Source organism: Podarcis erhardii (genome assembly GCF_964252035.2).
Source record: "Podarcis erhardii genome assembly, chromosome: 10".
Lineage (NCBI taxonomy): Eukaryota > Metazoa > Chordata > Lepidosauria > Squamata > Lacertidae > Podarcis > Podarcis erhardii.
Genome location: NC_138500.1, coordinates 13,173,649 through 13,188,074, shown reverse-complemented (window position 1 = coordinate 13,188,074; position 14,426 = coordinate 13,173,649). Strand labels below are relative to the sequence as shown.

Here is a 14,426-nt window from a genome sequence, read left to right as displayed (position 1 = left end):
CAGTTGGAACAATCCCGATTGAGGGTTCTGGTGACACACTGTAGGCTTCCAGGGCCTAGCAACTGCCCTATTCATTGCAATGCCAGAGAGCGCTTGGTATATATCACCCCAATTCCATCTGGCATTTTCCCAGGTTAGAGGGAATGAGACAGAGTCCTGCTTTTGTGGTGTACCTTGGGCCCATTCAGTCTTTGGCTTCCTGCCATGGTGAGGAAGTCAAGATGATTGGACAAGGGAAAATTAGGCTTTTGACCTCGCTGAAATCAATGGAACTATGCTCGCTAAATGGAAGAACTTTACCATAAGCAGCTTATAGTTCAGGCTGCCAGATAGCGTACTAGGTTTGATGATAAGCAAGTGGCTCCATATTCCAGCAGTTCTCACAATGTCTTGCTTGCTAATACAGATGCCTCAGGCTCATCAGTGACCCAAATGGGAAAGGTTTATTCTGCCATTCTGTGTGCCACTATTAATTCCAATCTAAGTGGTTTACTACAGCAGAGAGCTACAGAGATAGACCTGCACATACACTGTTTGCATGCAATGCTAAGCCATGGTTTGTGTAGCTTAGCGGTGGTTTGTTTGTACATCCAAGTCCATCCTAGCCAACTATGGTTTTGTTGTGGCCAACAAACCAGTATATATGGAACCATGGTTTGAAAGGGGCTTGCAAATTTTGACTTGTGGTTTCTCATTAGGTCTGAACCCACTATCTTGGCTTAATCCCAGTTTGTTTCAGCACCCTACCCTCGATGCTTGCTCAGCTGCAAAAGTGCAAGATGAACATTTTGAAAATGAAACCAACATTAAAGGTAAAGGGACCCCTGACCATTAGTTCCAGTCATGACCGACTCTGGGGTTGCGGCGCTCATCTCGCTTTATTGGCTGAGGGAGCCGGTGTACAGCTTCCAGGTCATGTGGCCAGCATGACTAAGCCACTTCTGGCGAACCAGAGCAGTGCACGGAAACGCGGTTTACCTTCCCGCCGGAGTGGTACCTATTTATCTACTTGTACTTTGACATGCTTTCGAACTGCTAGGTTGGCAGGAGCAGGAACTGAACAACGGGAGCTCACCCCATCGTGGGGATTCGAACCGCCGACCTGATCGGCAAGTCCTAGGCTCTGTGGTTTAACCCACAACGCCACCCGCGTCCCCTAAAAAAACAACATTAGGCACAACAAATTATAGTTGCTCTGCTGGTCTGCAGGGCTGATCCATCCATGGTTAAAACAAACAACGGCTTATCATTATATACAAACTGGTCCAGTGCAGAATACAAACTGAAGTCAGCAGCCATTCATTTTTAAAAGAGCAGATCTCTAGTCCTCACGATTGCAAAGATTTTCCGGAAACTCAGAACAACATCTGGCTGAATCTCGAAAGCTTAGAGTGGTAGCTAAATAATATTTTTGATAGGGAAAGACTATATGACAGCAGGACCAGATTGAGGCTGCCACACGTATTAGGCTGTATGTCCCGTTGACCTATTTCTGAGTAAACATGCATAGAGTTGATACATCTGTTGATTTTGCTGACTGTCATTTCAATGTGTGAATTGACTTCTCCAAAAAAAGCATTGTGTACAGATCAGTAGGGTGGATGGTGCCAGAGCAAAATGGAAGTTTCATGGTTATTGAAGTCTAAAAAAATATCTGCCCATATTCTGTGGCTATCATGTGTTTGCCTGGGTATGTCCAAAATGGTGGCAAGCCTTATTCAACATTGTAGCTTTCTTGGGAAGGGGTGGTCCCATCAAATATGTTCAAGCACACCACATAGTTTTTCAAAATGGCAGTATTAGCATTTGAAATCATTACTGCCATCTTGGGCATTATTGGATAGTGTGACTGCCACACTTGCCCAGAAATGTACAAGATAGTGGCATTAACAAAATTCCAGCTACTGGGAACAATGGGGAATATTTTATTGGCAATGCTGAGGTTATTCCAAGATCATTGAGGAGGTTCTTGAAGGAAGTAGGTGGGAGAAGACTCAAAAGGGTAAAAATAAAATAATAAATTTAAGAATTGATCATCAATCCCTATTCATTCTTATTAACTCTTTGAAGATTCATGCCCTCATTTTTCGTATGACAGAATGCTACTTCAAAAATAGACCTCCCTCTGGCAAAGCAAACAGTATCCCCTTGTGAGTGAATAGTTCTGGCAATAGTTAAATGGGTGCTTGGATGCAATTTCCACCCCCACTGCTCTTTCACGTTATCCACCCCTCCCTCAATAATCCTCTCTCTCTCTCTCTCTCTCTCTCTCTCTCTCTCTCTCTCTTTCTTCCTCTCAATATTTGTCTGGGTTGATATTCAGAGTAGTACATCATATTCTCTATGTTGGAGATGTCTTGTTTTGTACTGGTTAATGGTTGCATTTGATTTTGCGTGAGGGTTTTTTTCTTTCTTCAGTTGAACTGCCTCTTCATGCTAGTGTTGTAATGGTACTTATAATGACGTTAAGAATAATAATGGTCAGCTGTTCCCAGATAGTAAATTATGCATAATTTATTTTCCTCTCTTTTTTTACATTATGTTGGTGTGTTTTTTAATTTGGCAATTACCACGAACAACGACAGCTGTTAAGGTGTTTTTTTATATATAAAAAAGTGTCCTTTCCTCCTTTTGGGTTAAAAAGCTGCAATTTCACTATTGCTCACCCATCCCCCCCTTTTTTTGGTGTGTGTGTGTGGGATCTTTTAGAAAATTTTGAGCTCACTGTCCCATCAGGTATGGACATTTCTTAAGACGGGGTGAATTATGGGAGTGTTGAGTTCAATCTTAATTAACTTCACTCAGTTTGGATTATTTAATGACACTCTAGAGCCATTCAAAGCACTCTGGTTAAAAACTAAAGCAAATTTATATATATATATATATATAAATATAAATATAAATATTATGACAAATGTACAATGTGAAAACTGAACATTTTGCTCTCTTTTTCTAAAAGGAAAAAAACACAAAACAACTAAACCAGATTGTTCCCTGTCTTTGTGAACAAATATTTCTGACTCTTGTGGGTTCAACCTCACATGTGTTGGATACTTGATTTCCACCATTTTATGAAGACAGTCTGGGTTAATTATGTGACTTTGGTCAACATCAATACTTTGTTTTAGCTCCAGGTTAGTTCCAACCCAGGTTGGAGCAAGTCATCAACACACTAGTTATGAGAATATATAATCTGGGATGAGCCTGTGATGGAAGCACGTGCAAATCCACACAGATTCATTGTGGTCCCAACTGTGTTGAGGGAAACTTCAGAAATAAGTGATACTCCATAATGTATGTCTGATCGCCCCAGAAACAGATAAATGTATTCAATTATTCAGTTAACTGTCCTAGGTTGAGCCCAGTGGGCCTGTGCTTGCAAGTGCTTACTGTACTGGACCCAAAATACTTCAAAATTACTGCAGGTACAAGGACCTCATCTGTGAGTAACTGGGGGGGAACATACCTGCTCTCCATTCCTACTGAGTTAAGGGGACAGAGCTTTATTTCTTTTGTTGATTGGGAGAGGGGAGTCTTTCTGCATTTATCTTCTTCACTGTATGCCATGGGACCTATTCAAGGTTTGGATATGTCCCTGATGTGATAGCCATAAGAAGCTAAACTGATGTCAAGCCCTTGTTAAGCATGACCTTATTTACAGAACGTATCCCAGGTGCTACTGAACAACAACACCCTAGGGTCACTTAGAGGACAGCCCACATCTAGAAACGTGAAGGTTGAATCCAAAGCAGTAGACTTGGTCAGGTATGGAATGGTTTGAGCCAGTGCTATTTTCCTAGGAAAAAGAGGTGCCAGATTTCACCATAAACACCTCCCTCGTTCTCTTAGAATGGCAATGGAGAGGTGCCGGAACACATCTGAGTTTCGGCTGGAAAAAACCAAAAAGCCTTGGTTTGAGCCCATAGTCTGTCTCTGAGATCAACATGCTGAGTATTGAGATTCAGGTTGGCTTCAGTGGGGAGTTAACAGGAGTAAAAAAATAGCTTAACTTTGATTAGGATGTGTCCGATCACCGAACATTAAGGCCCTCTGATTCTGAACCACACAGCATTCCCCTCTCCTGCCCCCCCCAATTATTGCCAAGCCTACCTCTTCTTGTCCAGTTGAGAATCTTGTAAATGATTGTGTTGTTTGCACTGAACTTTTGTATCTTCATCCCAGCAGCCCCGATTTAGCTAGAGTTACTTGTGACGGCAATTTTATGCACACTTTACTTGGAAGGAATCCCTACTGAACATAGTAGGACTTCCTTCTGAGTAAACACACAAGGCTTCACTGAGCAGGCATGTGTAAGTTTGCACTGTACTGATCTCCCACTGCTTTTAGTGGGGCTTGCAGGACAACCCTGAACATCTCTGCTCAGAAGAAGCACCCATGACACATACATCCAAGGTAAGTGCGTTTAGGATTAGTCCCTACTAACTTTAGCTGGATCGGGGCCATCGCTTCTACTTCCCAATGTCATATGATTCATGCTATTTTGTTTTATTTTTAAATCATTTTTGGCAAAAATAATACTATCACTGGCAAAGGTGGGAAAGAAAATATTCAATACCACCAGTTTCCAGTGAAATGGGAATAGTTTCATGTTCTTGCTATCCCTCCCCATAAATTGTTCATGCTTTATATTGGCAAAATAGGATTGCCAAGTGCATTTAACATATTTATTTAACTGTCCTACTGTATTAATCCCAAATGGGACTCGTAACTATTATTACAGTATTTAATTAGTTGAGTAACCAAATCCTCTTATTAATGAATGGATGGGGGGGGGCAAGTCTTTCTTCAGTGACAATGTTTCAGAGATTGGGTTTTGGCAGTAGACTTCCTTCAGTTAATTTTTTTTTAACAAAAGAAATTGTCTTTAACCTCCTTACAACACATTTTCAAAGTCCTTTTTTTTTTTGTAACATAATCCAAACAAGATGAACGCTCATTGTTCCTGAAGAAGTATCTGACATCACGTTTCTTCTAAAGTTGAAAATAATTATACTCAGTACAAACATAAGCTTCTCTTAGCAAAAACTTATCCCCTAGAATTAATGGCAACCACACAATAGCATCTATTTAAAGACATGCTTTAATAAGGGTGAAATGTTTAGTTTCCACTTTCTGGTTGAGTCAATTCACTAAGCCTGGATTCAAATGTATGCTTTGCTCATAAGGAACAGGGTGGTTATCATGCTAGCTTAAAGTACAGAAGGGCCCACTGCTATATTTAGTTTTCTTGCCTTCTGTCTCTCTCTGATCCTCGGAGGTTTTCAGGCAGAGGTTAGGTGGCCATCTGTCATAGATTCTTTAGCTGAGATTCCTTCGTTTCAGGGGGTTGGACTAGATTACCCTCGGGTCCCTTCCAACTCTTCTGTGATCTCCCTCTCTCATCTATCCCTATTCACATTGTGAGCCACACAATTGGGGCCTCTATCCAGAGAATGAGAGCTGCATTTTAGTCCCATTGAGTTCATCATCATTTATTTGCATGCTGTTTCTCCATAATTTAGCCACGCTCAAGGCAACTTTCAACACTCAAGAATACCTTGATTCATTCTTAATAGTTACAAAACTATATCAAAGTTTTAAGTAGTCATAAACAGCAAATGAAAACTTCTCGGTAAGTATGCAATAAAATTAAGCATAATTGGTAAGTTCCAACAATAAAGATAATACCGTAATATCAATAACAACAAAAGCGTCTCCAAATTAAATACTGAACTCAACAAAAACGGCTAAGGAATATTCCACCCCTGTAGACTCTAGACACCCAGAGATTTCAACTAGCTTTCACTAGATTGCAAGCATCTTTTTTTAGCATGACAAAATGTGGCTTGATGGAACCCATGTTGCAGGTCAACGAAGAAAGCAACCCTGACCTCAGCGTTTATAAGAGTCATCTGCAGATTGATTCACATGGCCATTTTTAGGTGGTGAGATATGGTTTGTGTGAATGAGTTTTGACATTCCACCACCCCTGCCTTTATGACTGTGCAGTACATTGCATGATTTACCACATGCTCAGAACCTGAGTTCCTCACTGGGCACATTTTGGAAACTGGTTTGAATGTTATTGGTTTTTTTTATTTAAAAAATCAACTTTTTTCCCCCTAAAAGATGATAATCGTGCAATATTTTGCAACTCAAATCTCACTTTCTGAAATTCAAATCCCACCCTAACCCCAGCCCCAAAGTTCTGCTTTTTGAACTATGGGGGTGACCCAACCAGAATTAATCATTTTTCAATGAAATTTATTGAGTGGGGAATCATTAAATTTGTGCTTTAAAATACCCTATTGAAACTAATTAGGATTTTTAAAGACTTAACATTGGATTGACTGAGCTTTAAAATTTTAAATCTGGTTAATAATGACTGTCCTTCAATTAGTCTTGCCATATTCAAGTGTTTTACGCACTGCTATTTCTTTCTTTTGGGGTGGTGGTGGTAAAGATAGATTGGAACAAAGTCATTTGGGGCACAAAAAACACATGCTTTTGAATTCTCCACCCCTAAACCGCCAGTTCATTTCAGCTTTAAAGCATGGTCATATTGCGAACGTCCGCCACATTCACTCACAAAACTTCCCCGAGATCACGCTCGTCATCTCACAAACAGAGGGAACCACAGAAAAGCCACCATGCAAACTCAGTGATAGTTGCCCTTCTCTACTTTGCTGATTAATTTTCTGGTAACAATCCAGTAAAATATTCAAAACTCAGTGCCAAATAGCACAGTTATTGTTCAATCCTATTTCTAACTAAAGGGGTGCATGCTAAAGTCCTGCTTCAGTTCATTGCAATTAACTTCTCCCATTCAGTCAAATTCTCCAGGCTTGAGAACTTGGTGTGGATAACAAGTTTTGAGGTTTAAAACCCTCATCTCAAAGAAGTGGTGAACATTACCAGAGCCCTGCACCATCATGCAGCTCAGAGTAAAATCTAAACTGCAGAAGAAATCCTGGCTCATATACCTTCAAAACCCATCAAATTCTATTCAAACAAGACTTACCTGAGCAGGGTAGTCACTGTGGGACTCCTGCCACAGAGAGATGGAAGATTTGATCCTTTCTATCCCTTTGTGGGAACCCTTGTTGAAAGGCCCCAGTGTCCCTTGGGAAATGTAGTTTTCTGGAGGACCGCTGCAATGCAAGAGAGAAGGGAAATGTTAGATCTCCCTAAGTTCAATGGAACTTGATCCCATTTAATTTTAGCTGGAAGTGAGCCACTGTCTACAACCCTGACTCACCCTTAAGGAGAAATGTGAACTGGTTGATGAGGCAAATCCCAGATATGGATGGAAGCAATTTCCTTGATAGTTCTGCATTCTCCTGCCTTGCCCAGCCCCACCAAGATGCCTGGAGTCTAGAGGTTTCCCACCAGCCATTTGTTTCACACTATAGTCGGTATACCTGGGGGTGTTCAGGATTTTTGTGCCTGGGACAGGTGTAGTATGGGACTAAGCAAGCTAGGAGGAGTGCTCCCTGCCTTCCCCTTACAAAGATGGCTGGAGTTCTTTAGCAGCTGCCATGTTCAGAGCTGTGGGTCATTTCAAGGGACTTCTTTGAAAGGGAAAATATACAGCCACATTCCTGCCCACTGTAGTGAAGACTCACACCACAGGTCTTGGGCTATGTTCCAGCCCTAACACCACGCATAACCATTGAGAGACTGGTATGTGTGTGTGTGCATGCACACACATTCAGCTTCATTTCCATGTGTGCTGATTTTCCTCTTGGCTTTCTTTTCACTAACAAAGCATGTTTGTTTTGCTTACGGCTCAGTTTCTGCCTCCACCCTGCTCTGTGCCAGCGATTCTCCCTTCTATAATATAATAGATTTCTGACACAGGGGCCACATCAGGCACCGTTACTTTTATGCATTTCATTGCATGTTGTGTGCAAGGCTCATACAGCCTGATCCAGGCAGCTGACTCAAAAGATACATCGTGAATACATCTCCTCCTCCTCTTGCAAAATGTATGACATGTGGTGTTAGAAATAATCACCAGCCTGGTCCAAGGAGCCGAGAGTGGAGCTCCTGCCAGATGCGACACTCGAGGAACCGTCCCCCTCTCTCTCCCTCCACCAACTAGGTGATCAGCACTGTCAACCCACAATACTCATCAACTCTTGGGCTATGTACAGGAGACAGGAATGGGGGACCCTGGACCTAATCTGGCATCCTTTCCCTCTTCTGCAACCTTTAATCATCACTGAAAGCACCACCCACCTGTTAGGCACTGCAAGCGGGGTGCAGTTGTATCAACACACAGCCCTATCTCTTCTTATGGATCGGGGCGGTGCACATTTTTATAGCTCTGTTTTGTTCTAAAGTGCTTATTCCTCTCCTGTATCTGGGGAAGTGAGGGCCGGGGGGTGGGGGGAACGCAGGAGGGAAAAAAAATAAAAGGAAAAAAGAGAGACAATCAAACGCTTGGAGCTTAAAACAAAGTATGTGTGCAACCTACCATCTCACTTGAAATTTAATAATAATAATAATAATAATAAAAGAAAATAATTATGTAAATATAACATAGAGTTATAGATTTATATTTTGTTCATAACACATAGTGTAATATAAGTTGTATATTTTCATGTTTTGGTTTTATGTTAACATTCACGCCACGATTAAAAAAAAAAGGAGTTTATGTACTCTTTACAAAAAAGAAGATGATGTGGGTTTGCCAGGATCCTGGTTTGAGGGGTGGGGGTGGGTGAGGGGATGGTTTTTCTTCTTTCTTTTTTTCATTGCCCTTTTTTCAGTATTATTTGCCCTGCAGGGCACCAATAAAAAACAGCAAATGTGTTCTTTACCTAGACTGTGTTTCTGTTTCCAAATTCTTAATGCCATTAAAGTGTGACATTCCTTTATGCCGAGAGCAACACACCTCTAAACTCAGGATTTGGGGAAGAGAAGCCCATTTAGTGCCGGATTTAGATATAAGCTAAACAAGATATAGCTTAGGGCCCCACTCTCTTGGGGGGCCACAAAAAAAACTAAAGGGGGAAAAACTGGATGCACATTTCCAAAATATAAGATAAGAAACAAATAAAATAAAACCTACATACAACAACAGTGTTTTGTGTTGCGTAGGCTCCTATGATGTAAGTAATGGGCCCCGCCTGCTAGCCTGCTCCCTAAAATATCACTGGTTTGCTCATTTCTACATTCTGCATGGATGGCTTGCATGGCAACATGTGCAGATGGCTTTAGATACCTAGGTAAAGGTAAAGGTAAAGGAAAAGGTAAAGGGAGCCCTGACCATTAGGTCCAGTCATGGCCAACTCTGGGGTTGCGGCGCTCATCTCACTTTATTAGCCAAGGGAGCCAGCGTACAGCTTCCAGGGCATGTGGCCAGCATGACTAAGCCGCTTCTGGCGAACCAGGGCAGCGCACAGAAATGCTGTTTACCTTTCCGCCGGAGCGGTACCTATTTATCTACTAGCACTTCGTGCTTTCAAACTGCTAGGTTGGCAGGAGCAGGGACCAAGCAACGGGAGCTCACCCCGTCGCAGGGATTCGAACCACCGACCTTCTGATCGGCAAGCCCTAGGCTCTGTGGTTTAACCCACAGTGCCACCCGTGTCCCTTTTAGATACCTATTAGGTCCATAAATAGCATATATTCAACACAAAAACAGCGACAATTTGTTGTTGACAAAGGACAGCTGGACATATAAAGGGCCCCATTACCTTCAGTAGCTGAGGGTCTCATCAAACCTAAATCCTGCCCTGAGCCCATTGCCCACATTCCTTACTTTACTGACTCAGAATTTCATTTTGCACTGTGTTTTATTCCCCTACCAAAAACTGTGCATCTCAGTCCATTACATGAAGTGAAGCACAGCTACACTTTAGAACCCACACTTCTCCAAATTTCACAATGCAGGTTTCCAACCAATGAGTACATCTATATTAGGGGAAAGTGTGCGTGAAAATGCAGGTGTCGGGAATAAAAAATAGAATTATGTTAGGGAAAAGGGATTGCTGAAAAGGTGTACGCTAGCCCAAACCTCTTTCAAAATTGGGAGAAGTTCACACTACGATGCTGACAAAGTTTCATGGGCATTAAAAAAGTAATAATAATTGCAAATAGCTTTGGAAATGTGCAGAACTGAATTTAAGACTGGAAAAGCGTGAAGCTGAAATTTACAGATCTGTTCAGCCACATTGGCATCCATTGCAGAGCCTGCGAAACTCTCTCACTTCTCCCACCAACAGCTGGGCCACAGCATTATGCACAGGCTGCCATTTCCAGACCATCCTCAAGGGCAGCCCCACGTAGAGCACATTACAGTAATCTATCTGGGATGTTAGCAGCACATGATTTACTGAGTCCAAGTTAGTCCATTCCAGGAACAGGTTTCGCTGGTGAACTAACTGAAGCTGCATTTGTTGCAGCTTTCATTTCCTTTGGCTTGCAGGCATCTAGATCTTCATCACGAAATGCAGCTAATGTCACAGTCACTGCACCCCCACTGCAACCACCGTCACATAAAACATATTTACATGTTTACAGTTTTGATGTCAATAAAAAATCCCCACGGCTTTCTACGTAGAACCTCGTTCCACCACACCACACATTGTCAAACTAAATCCTTTGCTATAATCTTAGAGAATAATCTTGGTATCAGCAGTGTGAACACTTTAAATAATTCCAAACCATATGAAAAAGAAATATAACTCGCATAATAATGGAAATCCTACACAAATTACACCTCCGTTTCATATAATTTTGAATTACTTAAAAGTATAATAAAGTATAATAAAAGAAATTCGCTCAAGTCCTTGTTGACTTCATCTTCTTTCTCATACCATTTTGGTGAGTTTTGACATCATGGCAACGTAGCATGTTTCGATAATAATAATAATAATAATAATAATAATAATAATAATAATGAATTTATTTATACCCCGCACTCCCCGGCCAGGACCAGGCTCAGGGCAGCTAACAACAAATATGTGATACATTAAAAACACAATCAAAGAATTGATTGAAATACAGCTTAAAATTAAAATCAGGATGAAATTAAATGGCAGCCCACAAATCACAACCATAGGGTTGTTGTTTAGTCGTTTAGTCGTGTCCGACTCTTCGTGACCCCATGGACCAGAGCACGCCAGGCACTCCTGTCCTCCACTGCCTCCCGCAGTTTGGTCAAACTCATGCTGGTAACCTCAAAAACACTATCCAACCATCTCGTCCTCTGTCGTCCCCTTCTCCTTGTGCCCTCCATCTTTCCCAATATCAGGGTCTTCTCCAGGGAGAAGTACTGGAGCCTCAGTTTCAGGACCTGTCCTTCCAGTGAGCACTCAGGGCTGATTTCCTACAGAATGGAGAGGTTTGATCTTCTTGCAGTCCATGGGACTCTCAAGAGTCTCCTCCAGCACCATAATTCAAAAGCATCAATTCTTCGGTTATCAGCCTTCTTTATGGTCCAGCTCTCACTTCCATGTATGGAAGTGAGAGCTGGACCATAGGGTTAGGGAACATCAAGTATTCGCCAGGGCCAGCTATCCATGCTGGTCCCACAGGAGCCGATAAAAAGAGCCAAGGAGGTAACTTACAAGGTCCCATAGAAGGGGGTCCCATAAAAAGAGGGGGGTCAGACTGGGCCCGGACCAAAGGCCAGGCGGAACAGCTCCGTCTTGCAGTCCCTGTGGAAGGATGTCAAATCGATGATCAACTCATGTTCAGTTGGAATTATAGGAGTACACCATTTAGCAACTATGAACGTTTTGGCTGTGATTGTCAAATTTCCCACTAAATTACAGTGTCCTGCTCACAATCTTTTTAAAGATCAGCCAAAATAATCCAAAAGTAGCAGACTGAACACTGCACTGTATTTGACCATGCCTTGCCTGCATAATTTATTTCCTGCAAAAGCATCTTCTCACATGTGCAGACTAGGTGTGCATAAAATCTGCCTCACATTCCCCACATCCCCAGCATAACCTGTTGACATTAGGATACATGATTTGTAAAGCGATATGGGAGGTCAAATACCAGCAATATAAAATTTCATTTAATTGGTTGTTTACTTCCATTGTTTCCACCCACACACCCCAATAATTGTATTTTTTATTGCTTCTTTTATTTTATTTTTAGATATTGTATTTTATTGTATTACAATCGGAAGTCCGCGGAACTCAAATCCTAATGCAATGAAAAACAGTATAAGAAATGAAAGAATCGATAAAAATGCAATTTAAAAAATCAATCAATATGTGTATTTAATGTGGCGGTTTGGCTGTCTCCCATCTTCAACCACAAATCACCCAGACCACCTGAATGAAGTCCACGGACCACAATTTGGGAACCTTTGCCCTTGTGCAAACATCACAATTATTCTACTCAGTGATGGTTCAGCTTGTGCAACATCAGCTCTCAAGCGACTTGTGGTCACATCATGCTGGATCTCATCCATTGGCTCATTGGCAGCAGTTTAACCCTGCAACCCTGCACATTGGGGCAAAAGAGACAGACAACCAGGAGGACCTTGAAGTCTGTGGCAAGCTCCACATCTGCAACACGCTGCAAAAAAATCATAAACGGGACTATATCATTTGGAACTCCAAAATCTGGGGAGAAATTCTAAGGGTGGGATTTTTCAGAAGCATCTGCAATGAAGAGTGATGAGTAGAAAATAGGGGGGGTGTCTGTGGTACCTTTAAGAGGGACAGGCAGTGACATAAATCACTGTGGACATAGAACAAGCAAGAGACAAAAATAGGTGGGACAAGATATGTGGTTCTTACCACTATACCATAGGCCAGAGGCAAGCCAAAGAAAACAGAGGTTTCTACACCTGGACATCTCTCCATCAAGCCAGAGGCACCTTCACAATTCATGGATACACCTGAGGCAGGAAAAAAGCCCTGGAGGAAGTACAGAACAGCGCTGGTGAGGAATGCAGTCTGGGGAGATGGGTGTGGCCTAATAAAAGTCCCAAGGGCCATATAAAGGCCTGAGGGCCACATTTAGGTTTCACACTCCTGGACTAGAGCACGCTTAATCAGATGCATGAAATGTTAACTGCACCTGCTACAATGCCAGTCTTGCTTATTCAGATGGCACCGTGAGGGGTGGATAGATGAAATCAGGAGTTTGCTGAAGCAAGGATTTGGGCTTAGCAGGGGACACTGCTTAGACTCCAAGAGTGTTGGTTCAGCGTTGGGTTTGGAAGTATATGGTGTCGTCCAAGGAAGGACCACTGCTCGGTGATAGAGCATGTGCTTTAGACACAGAAGTTCTATGTTTTGATCCCTGTAGGGCTAGGAGAGATCCCCAGTCTGAAATCCGGGAGAGCTCCCACCAGTCATTGTATTAACCACATAAATTATCTTCCTTTCCCCCAATTTAAAAGCCAGGCAAAGGACTGAAATGTGAGGTTCAGCACAATATGATCTGTCTCCAATCTTCCAACTTGCAAATCAAGTAGCAAGTAGTGGCCTGGTCAGCTCACAAGAATGCCCAGAGGGAGGAATTCACTCTTTATTGTCAAAAGGACACTTACAAGTTAGGAAAAGGCATGTTCCATCTGTCCTCCGTCTCTCTGTTACTCTTAGATGTGCATCCAATGAGGCAGTTACCATAACAGAGGCCTCTAACCTCAGCTCATGTATCTCTCCCACCTAAGCTGCGCACAAGCAGGTGAAGACTACGCCTGCATGCAGCCTGCCTCTGCTCCTCCCTCTTCAATCCTCTCTTGGTCCTGGGAGATAGTGGAGCAGGAGAGGTGGGAGCAGTAGGAGGAGGAGGTGTGGAAGCCATTGACTCCACACCAGCCTGACCTCTTTCCCTTCCTCCTCCTGCACCTGTTCCTCACTCTCCAACCCTGCAGCTTCCTACCTCTGCCTTTTATTTCCTTGTTGTTAGAGGCTCCCCCAGATCTCTGGCCCCTTCTTCCAAGTCAGTCTCCAACCCTCCTTCCTCCCGCTGACCACACATCAGAATCCAGCCATCAGTCCTCAGTGCCTAGCCAGTCCCTCACATTACCGCTTTGTAATCAGGCTTAGTCAAAGAATATATGTCTAAGTAAAGGTAAAGGGACCCCTGACCATTAGGTCCAGTCGTGACCGACTCTGGGGTTGCGGTGCTCATCTCACTTTACTGGCCGAGGGAGTCAGCGTACAGCTTCCAGGTCATGTGGCCAGCATGACTAAGCCGCTTCTGGCGAACCAGAGCAGCGCACGGAAACGCCGTTTACCTTCCCACCGGAGCGGTACCTATTTATCTACTTGCACTTTGATGTGCTTTCGAACTGCTAGGTTGGCAGGAGCTGGGACTGAGCAAAGGGAGCTCACCCTGTGGCGGGGATTCGAACCACCGACCTTCTGATCGGCAAGTCCTAGGCTCTGTAGTCTAACCCACACCGCCACCCACGTCCCTAATATAGATCTATCTACATACAC

At 42.8% G+C, this 14,426-nt stretch overlaps 1 long non-coding RNA gene across 1 annotated transcript in view; it reads right to left on the bottom strand.

Annotated features, from left to right (window-relative positions):
• Positions 1-7,462, bottom strand: part of LOC309352041 — an 802,957-nt gene extending 795,495 nt beyond the window's left edge. The window contains exon 1 of the long non-coding RNA XR_014161052.1: positions 1,103-7,462. This is a non-coding gene — a long non-coding RNA (uncharacterized lncRNA). The remainder of the gene's footprint in view (positions 1-1,102) is intronic.
• Between the last annotated feature and the right edge of the window lie 6,964 nt (positions 7,463-14,426).